Here is a 16,484-nt window from a genome sequence, read left to right as displayed (position 1 = left end):
GAGTACATCCAGAGTGCTTGTACCTACTTCTTTTCCATATCTTCTGATTATTGACAACTAAGAGGAGAGTGAAAAAGTTGACTTAAAGCTCAACATTCAGAAAACTAAGATCATGGCATCTGGTCCCATCACTTCATGGCAAATATATGGGGAACCAGTGGAAACAGTGACAGACTTTATTTTGGGGGGCTCCAAAATCACTGCAGATGGTGATTACAGCTATGAAATTAAAAGATGCTTACTCCTCGGAAGGAAAGTTATGACCAACCTAGACAGTATATTAAAAATCAGAGACATTACTTTGCCAACAAAGGTCTGTCTAGTCAAGGCTATGGTTTTTCCAGTAGTCGTGTATGGATGTGAGAGTTGGACTATAAAGAAAGCTGAGTGCTGAATAATTGATGCTTTTGAACTGTGATGGAGAAGACTCTTGAGAGTCCCTTGGACTGCAAGGAGATCCAACCAGTCCATGCTAAAGGAGATCAGTCCTGGGTGTTCATTGGAAGGACTGATGTTGAAGCTGAAATTCCAATACTTTGGCCACCTCATGAGAAGAGTTTTGACTCATTTGAAAAGACCCTGATGCTGGAAAAGATTGAAGGCAGGAGGAGAAGGGGTGACAGAGGATGAGATGGTTAGATGGCATCACCGACTCGATGGACATGAGTTTGGGTAAACTTCGGGAGTTGGTGGCGGACAGGGAGGCCTGGCATGCTATAGTTGGTCGCAAAGAGTTGGACACAACTGAGTGACTGAACTGAATTGAAAGTCCAATTTCTTGACTTTTGCATGAAAGGCAAGTCACAAATTGGCTACATCCTGCCTGTCCAGTCTCATCTTTTGCCATTTTTTTAATGAAGATTAAGTGATTCCAGATGCAAAGGACCACACCCTAGTTTGTAACCACAAATCACTCTTTCATATTTATCTACATTGTGTATTTTGCTTGTTCTGTCAAAATTCTGCCCATTCTTCAAAGTCATAGACAATATTTCACCTAAGAGCTTTCCGTATTGCACCAATTCAGAAATGATGTCTCCTTTTCTTGCACTTTCAGAGGACTAAATATATCAGTTATAGCAGTACATTTGCTTGCCACTGCAAATTCACTAAGGCGTGGTGCTAATCTCTGTGTCTTCACATCTTTTAAATGTGTAGCCAAGGGTAGACAACAAGAAAGGGAAAGGGAAGTTGCTCAGTCTTGTCCAACTCTTTGCGACCCCATGGACTGTAGCCCACCAGGCTCCTCCATCCATGGGATTTTCCAGGCGAGAGTACTGGAGTGGGTTGCCATTTCCTTCTCCAGGAGATCTTCCCCACCCAGGAATTGAACCCAGGTCTCCTGCATCGTAGGCAGACGCTTTACCGTCTAAGCCAGCAAGGAAGTCATTGTAACTACAATGTAAGACAACAAAGGTATATTTAAATTGAAGTTCATCTCATCTCCATTTCTACCTATATGGTCTAGAAAGAGAAAGCTTCAAGTTCATTTAGTTTACCAGGCATGTCTGATTTACCTGGCTCAGTCAACAAGTATGTTGCTTGTCCCTTTATCTTTTCTAATCTGTTCAGGACATGAGTAGGCAGTGGTAGGTATTAGAGGTTAATTAAATGATTTTGAGGAACATTATGGGGTATTATTCCAGAAATGCCCTGATACCTAACCTGCCATCCAATCACTGTCAACTTTGCCCCTACTTCTATGTGATTCTAAAAATAAACAGTAATAGAAAACTAAAAACATTGCAAAATTGTATTAATAACTCCTCATTTTCCCCATATTCCCTAATACAAGTTTTTGGTGGGAACTGAGTTGGAACACATGGCTTCCTCTCCTAATTTAATTCTATTTTTTTTTTAGGAATAATGCCTAGGTCTGGAAAGAGAGAGAGAGAGAGAAATTAAATCTTTTAAAAGGCTTTGAGTCTATTTCCTCACATAGCCATATGGAACAAGGGAGACATAAATGTTTCTGCTGAATGAAATAGAAATGTAAGTTAAATAGAAAGACAAACTATGAATCACTGTATTTTAATACATTATTTCTTCCAATTTACTATTTCATCAGTGTAAATTTTCTTAAGGGCAAAAAAGAGTCAGGCAATGGAATGCAGGTCTTAGAGAAAGCTTTGGGTCCAGCGGTTGATCGGGATCAGTTATGTTGGTTATAATGATGGGTCTGGGTTGTCAACAGCCTTAGAAGCAAGACAATAAGGCAGATCTGTGACTTACTGGTTGGGTTCAAGACGTGTATTTACTGGAGGAAGACTGCTGCTTACAATCTGGGGTCATTAACCTGGTGACTTTCTGTGTTATGTTGTCATTGATTGATTAGATTAAGGGGTGTTGTCATTGATTGAGTAAACAGAATTAAAACCAGTTCTGGTGTTTACTTGATATCATGGTTAAAAAACAATCAATTTTTCCCCCCCTCAGAATGAGGGAGGTTTCAATTTTCACTATCATTATGTATACTTTATGATTATTATATATACTAAAATCTGCTTCCAGATTTTGACTTCTGTTTCCAGGAAGATGTATAGATATTTTTTTCTCTGTTCTTTCTCTTAATTACACTGAAAATTCGGATGATTGCATGTAAAACAAGGATAAGAAGAATCTGAAAGTGGAAAGGAGAGGACAGACCATCCATGGACCTCAAAAACCAAGGAATGACACCATGGTGACATGGGTTTTCTTTTTGCTTCATATATCTCAGACTTGGAGTTGAAGAAGCCAGAAACCCAGATACATCCTTTGGTACAGACCAAAAAAATTCCAACAAAAATTTTCTTTACTAGCTGAAGGACCAGGAAAAGTACAGCCTAACAGAAATCATACATTCAGAGAAAAAAAAGCCCCTTCAATAAATGCTGCTGGGAACTGGATAAGTTCAGTTCAATTCAGTCGCTCAGTCGTGCCTGACTCTTTGCGACCCCATGAATCGCAGCATGCCAGGCCTCCCTGTTCATCACCAACTCCCGGAGTTCACTCAAACTCACGTCCATCGAGTCGGTGATGCCATCCAGCCATCTCATCCTCTGGCATCCCCTTCTCCTCCTGCCCCCAATCCCTCCCAGCATCAGAGTCTTTTCCAATGAGTCAACTCTTCTCGTGAGGTAGCCAAAGTACTGGAGTTTCAGCTTCAACATCAGTCCTTCCAAAGAACACCCAGGACTGATCTCCTTCAGAATGGACTGGTTGGATCTCCTTGCAGTCCAAGGGACTCTCAAGAGTCTTCTCCAACACCACAGTTCAAAAGCATCAATTCTTCGGCGCTCAGCTTTCTTCACAGTCCAACTCTCACATCCATACATGACCACTGAAAAAACCATAGCCTTGACTAGACAGACCTTTGTTGGCAAAGTAATGTCTCTGCTTTTCAATATGCTATCTAGGTTGGTCATAACTCTCCTTAACTGGATAGCTACATTCAAAATAATCAAACTGCACTATTTTCTTACACCATTAAAAAAGAAAATTCAAATAGATTAAAGACTCACAAGTAAAACCTGTAATAATAAAAATTTTAGAAGAAAACATAGAAAGTATGTTTTTTGATGTTATCACTTATATGTGGAATCTAAAAAAATAAAACAAACAAATGAATGTAACAAACAGAAACAGGCTCAGAGGTATAGAGAACGAACTAGTGGTCACCAGTGTGGAGAGGGATGGGGGAAAGGGCAAGATAGGGCTAGGGGATCAAGAAGTACTGTACAGTATATAGAAGACTGCTGCTGCTAAGTCATTTCAGTCTTGTCTGACTCTGTGCAACTCCATAGATGGCAGCCCGCCAGGCTCCCCCCTCCCTGGGATTCTCCAGGCAAGAACACTGGAGTGGGTTGCCATTTCCTTCTCCAATGCATTAAAGTGAAAAAGTGAAAGTGAAGTTGCTCAGTCATGTCTGACTCTTAGCGACCCCATGGACTGCAGCCTACCAGGCTCCTCCATCCATGGGGTTCTCCAGGCAAGAGTAGTGGAGTGGGTTGCCATTGCCTTATATATAAAATAAATAAAATACAAGTATGTAATATATAATGTAGGGAATATAGCTAATATTCTATAGTAACTTTAAATGGAGTACAATTTATAAAAATATTGAATCACTATGTTGTACATCTGAAACTAATATAATATTCTAAATCAAGTATACTTCAATTTAAAAAATGGGCAGAGGACCTGAATAGACATTTTTCAAAAAGAAGACATGCAGATGACTAACAGGCACGTGAAAAGATGCCCAACATCACTAATCACCAGGGAAAGGCAATTGAAACTACTATGGTATCACCTCACACTTCTCAGAATGGCTGTTATCAAAAAGACAAGAAATAACAAATGGATATTGGCAAGGATATTTAGAAAAGGGAACACTTCTACACTGTTGGTAGAAGCATAAACTGATATCAGTTCAGTTCAGTTGCTCAGTTGTGTCCGACTCTTTGTGACCCCATGAATTGCAGCACGCCAGGCCTCCCTGTCCATCACCAACTCCTGGAGTTCACTCAGACTCACGTCCATAAACTGATATAGTCACTATCAAAAATGGTATTGACATTCCTGAAAAAATTAAAAATAGAACTACCATACAATCCAGCAATTCCACTTTTGAATATTCACCAAAACAAAGTAAAAACTTTGATTCAGAAAGATATACATGCACCTTTATGTTCACTGAAGCATTCTTCAAAATAGCCAAGATACAGAAGCAACCTAAATGCCCATTATTAGATGTTTAGATAAGATAGTTTTTACACACACACACACAGACACACACACACACATACACAATGGTAGATTACTCAGTCATGTAATAGAATGAAACCTTGCCATTTGTGACAACATGGTTGGATGTAGAAGGTATTATGCTAAGTGAAATAAGTTAGAGAAAGATGAATACCCTGTGTTTTCACCTAAAGGTAGAATCTAAAATATGAAACAAATAAACAAATATAACCAAACATAAACAGAATCATAGATACAGAGAACAAACATGTGGTTGCCAGGGGGCAAGGGTAGGGGAAGATAAAAATAAATGAGTGAGATTAAGAAGTACAAACTTTCAGTTACAGAATAAATGAGTCACAGGTATGAAATCTACAGTGTGGGGAATATAGTCAGTAATTATGTCATATCTTTGTATAGTGACAGATGACAACTAGATTCATCATGGTGATTCTTTTGAAATATTTAGAAATATAGAATCACTATGTTGTGTACCAGTAACTAACATAGTTGTGACCAGCTATGCATCAAAATAAGCAAATGCATATATACACAAACAAATGTTGGGAATAAAAGCAAAAATAAACAAATGGGACCTAATTAAAATTAAAAGCTTCTGCACAACAAAAGAAACTATAAGCAAGGTGAAAAGACAGCCTTCAGAATGGGAGAAAATAATAGCAAATGAAGCAACTGACAAACAACTAATCTCAAAAATATAAAAGCAACTCCTACAACTCAATTCTAGAAAAATAAATGACCCAATCAAAAAATGGGCCAAAGAACTAAATAGACATTTCTCCAAAGAAGACATACAGATGGCTCACAAACACATGAAAAGATGCTCAACATCACTCATTATCAGAGAAATGCAAATCAAAACTACAATGAGGTACCATTTCATGCCAGTCAGAATGGCTGCAATCCAAAAGTCTACAAGCAATAAATGCTGGAGAGGGTGTGGAGAAAAGGGACCCCTCTTACACTGTTGGTGGGAATGCAAACTAGTACAGCCATTATGGGGAACAGTGTGGAGATTCCTTAAAAAACTGGAAATAGAACTGCCTTATGACCCAGCAATCCCACTGCTGGGCATACACATTGAGGAAACCAGAACTGAAAGAGACACGTGTACCCCAGTGTTCATCACAGCACTGTTCATAATAGCCAGGACATGGAAGCAACCTAGATGTCCATCAGCAGATGAATGGATAAGAAAGCTGTGGTACGTATATACAATGGAGTATTACTCAGCCATTAAAAAGAATACATATGAATCAGTTCTAATGAGGTGGATGAAATTGGAGCCGATTATACAGAGTGAAGTAAGCCAGAAAGAAAAACACCAATACAGTATACTAACGCATATATATGGAATTTAGAAAGATGGTAACAATAACCCTGTATGCGAGACAGCAAAAGAGACACAGATGTATAGAGCAGTCTTTTGGACTCTGTGAGAGAGGGAGGGGGGGGATGATTTGGGAGAATGGTATTGAAACATGTATAATATCATATAAGAAATGAATCACCAGTCCAGGTTCGATGCAGGATACAGGATGCTTGGGGCTGGTGCACTGGGATGACCCAGAGAGATGGTATGGGGAGGGAGGTGGGAGGGGGATTCAAGATTGGAAACACATATACACCCGTGGTGGATTCATGTTGATGTATGGCAAAACCAATACAATATTGTGAAGTAATTAGCCTCCAATTAAAATAAATACATTAAAAAAAATTTTTAAAAAGAAATCAGATTTGCAGTGACCAGACTGGTGGTAAGGGGAGGGGCAATTAGATGAAGGAAGTCAAAAGGTACAAATTTCCAGTTATATGATAAATAAATACTAGGGATACAATGTACAACTTGATTGTGACAACACTGCTATATGTTACAAATGAAAGTTGAGAGTAAATCCTGAGTTTTCATCACTTGGAAAAACAGTTTTTAAGGTATATTTATTTAATGTCATTATGTTGTACATCTTAAGCTTGTACAGTGCTGTATGAAAATTATATCTCAATAAAACTTAAAGAAAAAAAACAGATGGGAACTTGGACTTCAAATTCCACTTGGAAGTAAATGAATTAGTTCTTTCCCCTGCTCCAATACTTTGGCCACCTGATATGAAGAACTGACTGTTTTGGAAAGACCCTGATGCTGAGAAAGATTGAAGGTAGGAGGAGAAGGGGATGATAGAGGATGAGATGAATGGATGGCATTACTGACTCAATGGACAAGAGTTTGAGTAAACTCCAGGAGTTGGTGATGGACAGGGAGGCCTGGTGTGCTGCAGTCCATGAGGTTGCAAAGAGGCAGACATGACTGAGTGACTGAACTGAAGTGATATATGAGATGATAGATGTTCACTAAACCTATTGTGACAATCATTTCATTTCAAATATATAAAAAAATTATTTAAGTCAAATCATTACATGGTACATCTTAAGCTTTTACAGTGCTGTATGACAATTATATCTCAATAAAACTTAAAGGAAAAAAAAAAGATGGGAACTTGGACTTCTAATTCCACCTGGAAGTAAATGAATTTGTTCTTTCCCCTGTTCCTTTGAGTGATGTCAAAGGAGGGTACCTAAGCATGGGTTCAAATAAGATCCCAAATCTCAGAACAAATATGCATATTTTAATTTACAAATCACTTATACAAACAACTAGGAAAAATTTCATCTTGAATGAAAGAAGGCAGTCACAGATGTCAACTCTAAGGTGGCAGACTTTGACATTAACTTACAAAGACTTTGAGGCAGCTATCATAAAAATGCTTCAAGAAGCAATTATAAACATGATTGAGATCAATGAAAAAATAGAAAGCCTTAGAAAATAAGTTGAAGTTGTGAAGAAGCAAATGAAAAATTAGGAACTGAAAAATATAGTAACCAAAATACTAAACTCACTGGAGATTCAACATCAGAACAGAGCATGAAATCAGTGAGTTTGAAAGTTGAACAATCTTCAAAATTATTCAGTTTAACAACAGAGAGACTGAAAAAAAATAGCCTCAGGGTCTTCGTGGACTATAATAAAGATATATTATTACTGTCATCAAAATCCTGGAAGGAGAAGAGAAAGAAAGCAGAGCTTAAAAAGTACTTGAAGAAATAAGGGAATTGGGAATTCCCAAATTTCCCAAATTTGACAAAAGACATAAGCCTACAGATTTAAGAAGTAGACCAAATTCCCAAAAGGATAAACCCAAAAGAAATCCACATCATGACACATCATAGTTAGACTGGGAAAAAAAGGTGAACAAAAATCCTGAAATCAAATCAGTAAAAAAGACACAAAGCATTATCTACAAGGAGAAGACAATTTATATGATAGCAAATTTTGATCAGAAACCATGGGAGGCAGAAAAAATAACGCATAGCATTTTTCCTGTCCTGAAAGTAAAACTTGTCAACCTAGCATTTTGTATCAAGTAAAAAAATCAGGCATGAAGGGGAAAACAAAACATTCTCAAGAAAGATAAAATATACGTATATAGAATATATATTAAAATACATATATATATATTCACCAGGAGACCTAACTTACAAAAATAGCTAAATAAAATTCTCTAACAAATACTATATGATAAAACAAGACCTCTAAGAACATCAAGAAATAAGAAGAAACTGGAAACAGCCAAAATATGGGTAAAAAGAACAGACACTTAAATTATGAACATATAATTACATTATAAACAAAGGAGAGTGGAGGGTAAAGTGAGGTAAAACTACAGTTTCTTTGGGTGAGCAAAATGATGACCTCAGTATACTGTGATTATGTGTATAATGGATATATAACATGATTTCTGAAACAATCATTGAAATAGCTATCCAAATAAATACACTAAAAAACTGCATAGATAAATCAAAGTGGAATTCTAAAAATGCTCCAGTAACCCACAGGATTACTTGGAAGAAAGTTGAAAGAAAAGTTATGACCTTGGAAGGAAAGTTATGATCAACCTAAACAGCATATTAAAAAGCAGAGACATTACTTTGCCAACAAAGGTCCGTCTAGACAAGGCTATTGTTTTCCAGTAGTCATATATGGATTTGAGAGTTGGACTATAGAGAAAGCTGAGTGCCAAAGAATTGATGTTTTTGAACTGTGGTGTTGGAGAAGACTCTGGAGAGTCCCTTGGTCTGCAAGGAGATCGAATTAGTCCATCCTAAAGGAAATCAGCCCTTAATAGTCACTGGAAGGACTGATGTTGAAGGCTGAAACTCTTAATACTTTGGCCACCTGATGCGAAGAGCTGACTCATTTGAAAAGACTCTGATGCTGGGAAAGATTGAAGGCAGGGAGATAAGGGGATGACAGAGGATGAGATGGTTGGATGGCGTCACCAACCCAATTGACATGAGTTTGAGTAAGCTCTGGGAGTTGGTGATGGACAGGGAGGCCTGGTGTACTGCAGTCCATGGGGTTGCAAAGAGTTGGACACGACTGAGTGACTGAATTGAACAGAACTGAACCCACAGGAAGACAGGAAAAAGAAATCAAAGAAATAAACAAATGAAAATTGGCATAAAAAGCTCTAACATCAATAATTGCTTTTATTGTTAATGATCTAAACACATCAAGTAAAAGACAGAAATTGGTGAGTAGATTAAAGAACATGGGACAATTATACAATGTGTATGAAGAACTCATATTAGGTAAAATGATAAAGGTAAATTTAAAAAATAATTAAAAAATTCATTCCCCTCAAATATTAATTATAATAAATCAAAATTGTCTATATTAATATCAGATAAAGTAGACTTTAGAGCAAAAATAAAGTATACCAGATATAGAGCAAAATATTGTATAATGATAGAGGGTCAATTCATTAACAAGACACGGTTATCTCAAATATGGATGAACCAAACAACAAAGTTGCAAGACATGTAAAACATATTTTTTTTTCACAGAAAAGTAAGTACAGTTTCTAAAGTTATCAAAATATCTCAATGATATATTACTTCTAAAATAACCTTGATAAAGAAAATAAAGATGCCATTAAAAAAAAACTATTGATTATACTACTTATTTTTTTCATTAAAATGACAATAAAACTAGAGAAATTTCTTTTGACTTTTAATGCATATGCATGTATATATATATATGCATATGTATATAATTTTTGCCTGTACAATTTTTTGTTTTGGCAATTAGTAGGTAGTTATTGTGATTCTAAGACATTTTAGATAGTTAATAAAAAAATTAATTGTCATTTCACTCTTGAGTTCTCACAGACCATTGGTCTGATTTGTAACTTTAAACATTTTCTAAAATATGTATTCAATGTTAGAAATTTCCCTCTAAGCATGCTTTTACTGTATGCCACAAATTTTGATATATATTTTCATATTTATTTAATTCAAAATATTTTTAAAATTTTATTAAGACTTTGACTCATGTATTACACAGAAATATGGTGTATAAACTCAAAATATTTTGGTACTTTCCATCTATCTGTTATTTGTTTTTAGTGTAATTCAATTGTTAATGAAAGTAAACTTTGTATGAATACTGTCATTTTAAATTTGGTAAAATAGTTTAAAAAAATGATGATAAGGTTTTTGTTTTATGCCCCAAGACAACAAAGACATTTTCCACTTTTGTCCAATGTTTTATTATTTTTAGAATTTTCTTTTCATTCTTTCTTAGGATTTCTTTCTTTGTGCATACCTTAACCATCTGTTCTTGCATGATGATCACTTTTTCCTTAGAGCCCTTAGACCTTTAGTCATGGTTATTTTAAATTCCTGGTATAATAATTCCAAAATATCTGTCATATTTAAATCTGGCTCTGATGCTTGCTTTGTTTCTTCAGTGTTAATCTTTTACCTTTTAGTCTGCCTTGTAACTTTTTGTTGAAAGCCAGAACATGATAAATTGGATAAACTTGAGTTAAACAGGCCTTTAGTATAAGTGTTCATGTTTATCTGGCTAGAAATTGGACCATGTTTACTATTTTCTGCAGCTGTGGTGTTGGAGACTAGTATTTCCCTAAGTGAAGGGAAGTAGCTCACCATCGTGTCCAACTCTTTGCTACTCCATGGACTGTAGCCTACCAGGCTTCTCCATCTATGGGATTTTCCAGGGAAGAGTACTGGAGAGTGGGTTGCCATTTCCTTCTCCAGGGGATCTCCCCAACCCAGGGACTGAACCCAGGTCTCCCACATTGCAGGCAGACACTTTACCCTCTGAGCCACCAGGGAAGCCCAAAATTTCCCTAGCATCCTTGTTTTTGTCATCCAGCCATCCTTGAGTTTCCCTAGAGATTTATTTTATTGTAGTTCCTGTTTATACAGGAGCACTATGCACATGGTGGTAAGACAGGGATAAGGGAAGGATTCTATAGCCTTTGATTAGGTGTCAGTCTTTTAGAGAACCTGAGTTGTTTAGTTTTCTTCCTCTATCCTAAAGTCTAGAGGGGGCTGGAATTGGGTATTTTTCTTCCCCAAATTCAGTTAGACTTTGGTAAAACTCCAGTTGGTTAAGCTCTTATAAAGTAGCTTTGGTGCAGCTCATGGGATATAAAACTGAAAAAAAGGGTGGGGAATCTCTGAAGACTTAACTCTTAAATAAGTATACACTAAGCCTCTTTAAGTTCATCAACTATAGTTTATAGTATTCTTGCCAATACTGGCTCTAGCTCTGGGCTTGTCTTCCCAGTAAGGTATGTTTCCCCATATTCATTTGCCTGTCTCTAGTTTCTGAAGAACTTTCACTATGACCTCAGTTCTTTAATGGACCTAAGAAGAATTACTGATTTTCAGTTTGTTCAGCTTTTGTTGCTCAAACCAGAAACTGAAGTCCCTTTGATTTAAAATAGATGTTATTTGTCATGCTAAAAAAAATCCTGCTACTCAATTTTATAATTATTATTTTAACAAAATATGATATTTAAATCTAATCAAATGCCTATTAGTTGTCTATTTTGTCATTGTTGTTCAATAGCCAAGTCGTATCTGACTATTCATGCCTCCATGGACTGCAACACACCAGGCCTCCCTGTCCCTCACCATCTCCCGGAGATTGCCCAAGTTCATGTCTGTTGAATCGGTAATACCATCCAACCATCCCTCTTCTCCTGACTTCAATCTTTCCCAGCATCAGGATCTTTTATAATGACTCAGCTGTTTGCATCAGGTGGCCAAAGTCTTGGAGCTTCAGCATCAGTCCTTCCAAAGAGTATTCAGGGTTGATTTCCTTTAAGATTGACTGGTTTGATCTCCTTGCTTCCAAGGGACTTTCAAGAGTCTTCTCTAGCACCAGTTTGAAAACATCAGTTCTTTGATGCTTAGCCTTCTTTATGGGCCAGCTCTCGTATCCGTACATGACTATACTTTCATTTTTATTTTTAAAATTATTAGTGTGATTAATTTTTTTAAACATTTCAAGATGTAACTTTTCTTTCATCCATGAATGCACCTTACCTACTCATTACTTAGTTCTGGACTTTATATCTATTTGTTATTTTCATCTTTGTCTCTGAATGAATTCCAGTTTTCATTTAAAACTTTTTTTTGGTCAGAAAATAGAATAAATTAAGCTTTAGGGTTGTGCTTAAGTACGTTCCTACTTTACTAGTATACATGAGAGATGATACATCAACCACTTTTTAAAATCTTTAGCTGTTGCTCCATTATCTTTTGATATTTAGTGTTACAGACAAAAATTGGCTTAAAAGTGTTTTTTTTCCTAAGAATTTGTCCATTTCTTCCACGTTGTCCATTTTATTGGCATATAATTGCTGATAGTAGTCTCTTATGATCCTTTGTATTTGTGTGTTGTCTGTTGTGATCTCTGCATTTTCATTTCTAATTTTATTGATTTGATTTTTCTCCCTTTGTTTCTTGATGAGTCTGGCTAATGGTTTGTCAATTGTATTTATCCTTTCAAAGAACCAGCTTTTGGCTTTGTTGATTTTTGCTATGGTCTCCTTTGTTTCTTTTGCATTTATTTCTGCCCTACTTTTCAAGATTACTTTCCTTCTACTAACCCTGGGGTTCTTCATTTCTTCCTTTTCTAGTTTCTTTAGGTGTAGAATTAGGTTATTTATTTGACTTTTTTCTTGTTTCTTGAGGTATGACTGTATTGCTATGAACTTTCCCCTTAGCACTGCTTTTACAGTGTCCCATAGGTTTTGGGTTGTTGTGTTTTCATTTTCATTCGTTTCTATGCATATTTTGATTTCTCTTTTTCTTCTGTGATTTGTTGGTTATTCAGCAGCATGTTGTTCAGCCTCCATATGTTGGAATTTCTAATAGTTTTTCTCCTGTAATTGAGATCTGATCTTACTGCATTGTGGTCAGAAAAGATGCTTGGAATGATTTCAATTTTTTTGAATCTACCAAGGCTAGATTTATGGCCCAGGATGTGATCTACCCTGGAGAAGGTTCTGTGTGCAGTTGAGAAAAAGGTGAAATTCATTGTTTTGGAGTGAAATGTCCTATAGATATCAATTAGGTCTAACTGGTCTATTGTATCATTTAAAGTTTGTGTTTTTTTGTTCATTTTCTGTTTAGTTATCTATCCATAGGTGTGAGTGGGGTATTAAAGATGCTCATCACTCATTATCAGAGAAATGAAAATCAAAACCACAATGAGGTACCATTTCACACCAGTCAGAATGGCTGCAATCCAAAAGTCTACAAGCAATAAATGCTGGAGAGGGTGTGGAAAAAAGGGAACCCTCTTACACTGTTGGTGGGAATGCAAACTAGTACAGCCACTATGGAGAACAGTGTGCAGATTCCTTAAAAAACTGGAAATAGAACTGCCTTATGATCCAGCAATCCCACTGCTGGGCATACACACCGAGGAAACCAGAATTGAAAGAGACACGTGTACCCCAGTGTTCATCACAGCACTGTTCATAATAGCCAGGACATGGAAGTAACCTAGATGTCCATCAGCAGATGAATGGATAAGAAAGCAGTGGTACATATACACAATGGAGTATTACTCAGCCATTAAAAAGAATACATTTGAATCAGTTCTAATGAGGTGGATGAAACTGGAGCCTATTATACAGAGTGAAGTAAGCCAGAAAGAAAAACACCAATACAGTATACTAACGCATATATATGGAATTTAGAAAGATGGTAACGATAACCCTGTATGCGAGACAGCAAAAGAGACACAGATGTATAGAGCAGTCTTTTGGACTCTGTGGGAGAGGGAGAGGGTGGGATGATTTTGGAGAATGGCATTGAAACATGTATAATTTCATATAAGAAATGAATCGCCAGTCCAGGTTCAATGCAGGATACAGGATGCTTGGGGCTGGTGTACTGGGATGACCCAGAGGGACGGTATGGGGAGGGAGGTGGGAGGGGGGTTCAGTATTGGGAACACGTGTACACCCGTGGTGGATTCATGTTGATGTATGGCAAAACCAATACAATATTGTAAAGTAATTAGCCTCTAATTAAAATAAATAAATTTAAATTAAAAAAATTAAAAATAAAAAAGCAATGTAAAATAACTCATTAAATTGTTTTATATTGATTACATGTTGAAATTACAACATTGGCATTAATAAAATATTTTAAATATTAAAATTAAATAATTAAATAAAAAAGTGTTATTTTTCTTACTTGGATGATAAAATATCTTTTTCTTTATTTCCTTGGCTAGAATATGTTGCAAAGGTGTAATCAGATGTTGCTTCATGGAATTTGTCTGTTCACACTTATTTTTTTCTTTCAATTTTGTATCAAATTCAGTCTTATTTTAATGTCTCTTCTTATCCCTGAAGGTGAGTAGAAGTCTTCAGGTATGTCATTGCTAAGTCATTTCAGTCGTGTCCGACTCTGTGCGACCCCAGAGACAGCAGCCCACCAGGCTCTGCCGTCCCTGGGATTCTCCAGGCAAGAACACTGGAGTGGGTTTCCATTTCCTTCTCCAATGCATAAAAGTGAAAAGTGAAAGTGAAGTTGCTCAGTCATGTCTGACTCTTAGTGACCCCATGGACTGCAGCCTACCAGGCTCCTCCGTCCATGGTGTTTTCCAGGCAAGAGTACTGGAGTGGGGTGCCATTGCCTTCTCCAGGTATGTCATTACCATCTACTAATTGGATTTTCCCTGGTTTATATTCTACTCTTTTATGTCTCCAGTGTGGGTTTTTAATTCTTTATTGACATATGAAGCAGACACTTCTTTGGTCAATGTCTAAACTTGCTCTAATGCCATGTTGCCCTAATTACTATAGGATTTCAATAGAAGTAATCATTTGGAACTGAAATTCAATATTAAATTCTTTGAGTTTAATATTTTCTTGAAAATTCTGCCTTCACATTTCCAGGTGCATTTTTAGAATCATCATCTTCATTTCCAGTAAAAGTATACCTAATGGGACTTTAGTTTGGGATTTTACATAGACCTAGCAAATGTGCATTTAATTTAATTGCTGCTCTAGTTGTGTTAGATCCATCATCTTTTACTTTTCTTTGGTTGTCATCCTAGAGAGTACAAAACGATTACCATTTTCTGATTCTCTCAGGACCTTAGAATTCCATTACTGTCTGAGCCACCAGGAAATCCCCATCATTCCTTTATCCACTCCCATATTTTTCTTTCATTGGCCACCGGTTTTAACTAGTGCTGTTTTAAACCTCTAGAATGCTACTGTTAGTGCTTGTCCAGTCAGTTTTCATTTGTATTTACCCACATATTTCCTGTCCCATTGTTCTGAGAAGTTCGGCTGTGCATTGACTTTTTTTTTTTAATTTTATTTTATTTTTAAACTTTATATAATTGTATTAGTTTTGCCAAATATCAAAATGAATCCACCACAGGTATACATGTGTTCCCCATCCTGAACCTTCCTCCCTCCTCCCTCCCCATACCATCCCTCTGGGTCGTCCCAGTGCACCAGCCCCAAGCATCCAGTATCGTGCATCGAACCTGGACTGGCAACTCGTTTCATACATGATATTTTACATGTTTCAATGCCATTCTCCCAAATCTTCCCACCCTCTCCCTCTCCCACAGAGTCCATAAGACTGTAAAATGAGTCCTTTTTCTCCCTCTGGCTGCCTCACCATTTTTTCCTTTGCTTTTATTTTTGCTTTTCAATGATTTGGCTTCGATGTATTTTCTTTATTTTGTTTGGTCTCATTAAACTTCTTAAATGTGTGGCTTAATGCTATTAATTAGTTTGGGGAAATTCTTAACCATTTGAAAAATAATTACATTTATCTCATTCTCCCTGCATTCTTCTTCTGGGACATCAATCACAGGAATGTTATACCTTTTAACTGGGTACTATATATCTCTTCTACTCTGTTGTGTGATTCCATTCTTAATTTTTTCTTTCTCTCTTTGCATATATTTCTGTCTGCATATTTTCTGTCAATCTAATATCTACATTACCATTCCTGGGTTTATTTGCAACCAATCATCAATAAATCAAGTCCTTAACATCAGAAACCATAGTTTTCAGTTGTAGAATATGCATTATACTCTATTTCATAAATAGAAATTTTGTTAAAATGCCACATCATTTCATTTATTTTGTACTTCTTTTTTTTCTTGAAAATAGTAATCAGAGTTATTTTAAAGTCTGCTGCTTACTCCAGCATTTAAGGCACCTATATTTCTGCCTTTGTTGTTTTTTTTTTTTTTTTTTTTCTTCTTTTGGTTGTTAGAGAATTCCATTTATTTTCAGGGCAGTAGTTTTTGATACAATGCCAATTAAAGTTTTTTTTCTTAAAAAAATAAAAATCAACTTAGCCTCCAACTTGGTCCA

The 16,484-nt window shown here is 36.4% G+C and overlaps 1 non-coding gene across 1 annotated transcript; it reads right to left on the bottom strand.

The window, feature by feature from the left end:
* Nucleotides 1-1,312: 1,312 nt before the first annotated feature.
* TRNAR-ACG lies at nt 1,313-1,384 on the bottom strand. Its single transcript has one exon. It is a non-coding gene; the product is annotated as a tRNA-Arg (tRNA).
* Nucleotides 1,385-16,484: the final 15,100 nt, after the last annotated feature.

The sequence above is a fragment of the Bubalus bubalis genome, chromosome 8 (assembly GCF_019923935.1).
Source record: "Bubalus bubalis isolate 160015118507 breed Murrah chromosome 8, NDDB_SH_1, whole genome shotgun sequence".
Lineage (NCBI taxonomy): Eukaryota > Metazoa > Chordata > Mammalia > Artiodactyla > Bovidae > Bubalus > Bubalus bubalis.
Note: the sequence above shows the minus strand (reverse complement) of the source record. Positions and strands in the feature narration are given on the sequence as shown.